The 4,546-nt window shown below is 37.9% G+C and overlaps 1 protein-coding gene across 1 annotated transcript in view; it reads left to right on the top strand.

Moving 5' to 3' along the window:
* TPP2 (tripeptidyl peptidase 2) overlaps positions 1-4,546 on the top strand; it is a 69,075-nt gene that overhangs the window by 12,156 nt on the left and 52,373 nt on the right. The gene's annotated exons all lie outside the window — the stretch shown is intronic.

Genomic DNA, 4,546 nt, shown 5'->3' with positions numbered 1-4,546 from the left:
CCTGCTGTCTCATTCTCTAAGGCCAGTGGTACTCGTAGGAGCAGGTAGAAGCAAAAGAGTGAATAGAAGGATAACACCTTTCATGGTAAACTGTACAGGCACGAAGAAAAGTGCACGAAACACACATGTTGAGTTTAACGAGTAATTTAAACGATTGCCATTTTATCCACCCAGATAAGACTGAGAGCGTTGCCAGGCCACAGAAGCTTTCTGTGTTCTCCAGATCACAATGCATTTTGACTTTTGTGATAATCTCTTCTTTGCTTTCCTTTACAGTTTTACCACCTCTATGTGGATACATGGAATATATTTGTTAGTTTTGCCTACGGTGACCTTTATATAAATGGCCTCATTTGTGTGTCATTTCATGTCTTCTTTTCCTCGGTGTTTGCAAGATTCATGAGATTCAGCCATGATTTGCATGGAGTGATGATGTGTTGAGTTTCATTGCTGTGCCTGTGACATAGTTTGTATGTACCACATTCTGTCCATTCTGCTGGGGAACAGTTGAGTTGTTTCCAGTTTGGAGCTGTCACTAACAGTTCTTTAGAGAACATTCTTGCAAACAAATCCTGTGCGCACATATACAGATAGCTCTAGGATGTGTACCTCTAGGAGTGGAATTGCTGAGTCATAGAGATACACCTTTACTAGGTGATGCCGAACAGTTTTTCCAAGTATTTGTACTAAAATACATTTCCACCAGCTGTATATAGGAGTTTTAATAGTTGCACTGCTAACACTTGGTGTTTTTAGGCATTTAAAATTTTGCTTATAGGCTGGGAATCTAGCTGTATCACGTTGTGGTTTTAATTTGCATTCCTCTAATTACTAATAAGATTGAGCACCTTTTCATATGTTGCTTAGACATTTGGATCTCCTCTTTTGTGAAGTGCCTCTTCGAGTTCATTTGCCCTTTGTTTTTAATACTGAGTTGTTTTGATTTGTGGGATTACCTGTCCTTGGGTTACATGTGTTTCGGGTGTCTTCTCCCACTCTGTACTCGTATTTTCACTTTCCAGATGATGTCTTTTGATGAGTAAGGAGTTCTTAAATTTGATGTAGTTGGATATCAATCTTTTGCCTTTTTGTTTGGAGCTTTTTGTGACTTAAGAAGTCCTTCCTCCAGCTGACAGCCAGTGCAAATCAGTGGCCCTCAGTCTCACAGACAGAGGAAAGTGAACTCCATCACCAGTCAAGTGCCAGATGAGAGTAGGGCCCTGGCCAGCACCTCAGTTGGAGCCAAGTCGAGGATCCAGCTAAGCTGTGCCAGCTTCTGATTGATGGAATGTGTGAGATTGTAAATAGTGTGTTCTCTTAAGTCACAAAGTTTGTCGTATTTATAACACAGCAATAACTAATACACTCAGCAAAGATATAGAAACTGTAAAAACACTCACATGGGTATTTTAGAACTGAAACTTAACAATGACTGAAATTTTAAGAAAGCATCACTGGGTGGACGTAGTAGCAGAATGGAGAGGACGGAGGAGTCTGAGTCAGTGGACTATAAGATCAACCAGTGGAGAATATCCATCCTGAATAATAAAGAGGAAAACACTGAAAAATAACTAACTTAGCTTTGGAAGCTTGTAGCTCAATGACAAATGGTCACATATTTGCATCATCAGATCCCAAGAAAGAGGAAAAGGAGTGTGCTGCTGGAGAAAAAAATATTTGAAAAAATAGTGGCAGAGAATCTCCCAAGTGTGGCAAAGATATAAACCTACCAATTCTAGAAGCTGAGTGAACCCCAGGAAAGATAAACCAAAAGAAATTCACGCCCAGAAACATTCTAATCAGATTGCCAAAAATGAAAGACAAAGTAAAAAAATCTTGAAAATGGCCAGAGAGAAGGGACCCATTGTATAGATGGCAAAGATACTCAAATGACTTTAGCTTTCTCATCAGGAACCCTGGGGGCCAGAAGGATGTGGTACAACATTCTTCCAGTGCAGAAAGAAAAGATCTGTCAATTGCAAATTCTATATCCAGTGAAAATATGTTCGGGGGGAAAAGGTGAAATAAAGACATTCCCAGATAAGGTAGATCTAAGAGTATTTATAGCCAGCAGATACACTTTTTAAAAATTAGTAAAGAGAGGCTTTTCAGACAGGAAGAAAACATGGAGCAGCAGAAATGAAGGACTAGCAAAAGAAGCAAAATGTCTGAGTAAATATGATGGACTGCTTTGAGTTCTTTAAAATCGTATTTGATAGCAAAAAAAAAAAAAAAATCCTTCCTGTCCCCAAATCATGAAGATATTCTCCCATATTTATTTTCTGAAAACTTTCATCGTTCTTCTTTTCATATTTGTTCTTAGAAGTCACCTGGAATTGATTTAATGCTTAGTTTGAAATAGGAGTCCTGTATCCTTTTTTCCATCTGAAGACCCACTTGTCCCAACACCATGTATTAAAATTCCGTAGTTGCCCCACTAATTTCAGTGCCTTCTTTTTACTTTGCAACTTTTAAAATGTGGTGACTTTTGGCTTCTAAAGCCTCATTGCCCATTCTTTGTCCTTTGGGTTTCTGGTTTTTTCCTTTTCCTTATTCTAATTTTTGTAGCATTTGGAAGGGAGCACAGCGCTTTCTAAAACTTTACCACATTTAACTTGAAGTCAGTTTTTAAAATCATCAATATTTAGCCTTACATGGTAAAAAAAACGGTTAGCCCAGAGACCGTGAATGCCTTGGCCAGGTTTAGCACTGTAGTTAGATGCAGTGGTAGCTGAAGGAAAGAGGGTCCATGTGTCCTGGCAGAACCATGAGGCTGACAAGTCTGAAGTACAGTTCTGAGGCAGAAACTCAAATTTTCCTGTGTGGAACGTTAACAACTCATGATGACACTTGTCTCGTGAAGAGAACGTTCAATTCGTTAAGCATCCTCTCTTTAAAAAAGTCAGGGAAATGAGGTGTAATTAGAAATTAAAGAGATTCTGTTTCTCGTTTGAAAATCGGTCTTACCACATTGTGGTTACCACGTAATTAAAACTCTTTTTAAAGAGAGCAGCTTAAAATGGTCAAAATAAGCACTTTGATTCTTAAAAGAGACCAAAAGTAACTTCATATTATGAAATACTCAAATATGTAAAATGACATACTCCATAATTGCCTCAGAGGAAAGTTAGCTTCACTCTAACTTGGTTAAGGTTAGCTGGCAGAGCCATGATTATACATAATTTCTATTTTCTGATTTTTTTTTTTAGCTCAATTTTTGTAAGTAACTAGTCTGCCTTTACTTTGAGGAAAATATATAGTAGTGATTTGAGAAGTATCTGGTTCATGGACCCTGCAGAATTTGGTCTCATTTTAATTAAATATAAGTTATGTCTGTTGGATTACTTTTATTGTATTATATACGTATTTTAAGTAATTGTGATTGTCTTAACACCTGATTATTTTGCAGTCATTTTAATTAGTTATTCCATTTAATCCTTTGACATTTCACAGCTTTTTGTAATCTCTTTGCGCAAAGAAGTCGTCGCTAGCGTATAGGGTTACAAAGGCACCTGTGTCGTGAGACACCTGTGATGAAGTAGCCTTTGGATTTGCCAGCTAGTGACTACTTACCTTTTGGTTGTTGCAGCGCTTTATTTATTGTTGTGGTTATGTCACGGGCTGTTGCAGGAATGTTAGAGTTAAGAATCTCTATTCTCTAAAGAAAGCTGATAAGCTTTGAATGAAAAGCACTGGTTTGTGCGCCAGCATATTTGAAATTTCACAAACTCCAGACATCCAGTTGATTGAGAAAAGATGGCTGATGCGCATGTGCTTTTTAAAGTCAGTAGATCTTTGAAGTGCTGTGAATGATTGTCTTCCTCTGTTTAGTTGTGAGAAAATTTCCTTCAGAGGCTCCCTGCCTGGGGAATAATTTGATGAAGATGGACTTGGGGAAGAGTCGGTTACCAAGATCCTACACGAGTAAGAACCACCAGTCAGTCCACCAGCTCTGAGTGGTTGATGGTTCAACTTCATAATCTGTACGCATTTAAAAGCTGTTTTTAGTGATCATGGGTCCTGTGATGACAAAGAGTATGAAGGGTCCCCGTTGTCTTGATTGACATTTCCAGTTAGTTGATGTTCATGCATCTTATTATTCATGCAAATCAGTAGGTAAAGATTATTTTCTTCCCTTTGCACATGAGGAAGCAGAAGCCCGTAGGTCCCACCTGGTTAGTGGCAGAGTTTGGGCACACTGCCAGGTTTATCTGACTTTAAAATCCATATCCCTTACACCAAGTTCTTGTCTCTGTGATAGAACTAGATTCCAGTTTTCTTTTCAACCTTTCTGTTGTTTGGGCCAGCAATTTAATTTCTTTTTGCTTCTTTGCTTTCTCCGTTTGTAAACTGGGCATACTCTTTACATCATTCTGTTAATTAAAAGCTGGAAGTGTTAGTTTTAAATACTTTGAGATAGTGGGAAAAACTATTGTAAGATCTTATATGTAATTAACATGATTTTATAGAATTTTTTTCTTAAGAACTTAAAGAGCTCTGTTTTTTAGTATCTGGGCATATCCCTATAGTATTGTAGAGGAAAGAG

Source organism: Lipotes vexillifer, unplaced genomic scaffold (genome assembly GCF_000442215.2).
Source record: "Lipotes vexillifer unplaced genomic scaffold, Lipotes_vexillifer_v1.1 scaffold655, whole genome shotgun sequence".
Classification (NCBI taxonomy): Eukaryota; Metazoa; Chordata; class Mammalia; order Artiodactyla; family Lipotidae; genus Lipotes; species Lipotes vexillifer.
The sequence above is the reverse complement of the archived record's forward strand: the minus strand, read 5'-3'. Positions and strand labels throughout refer to the sequence as shown.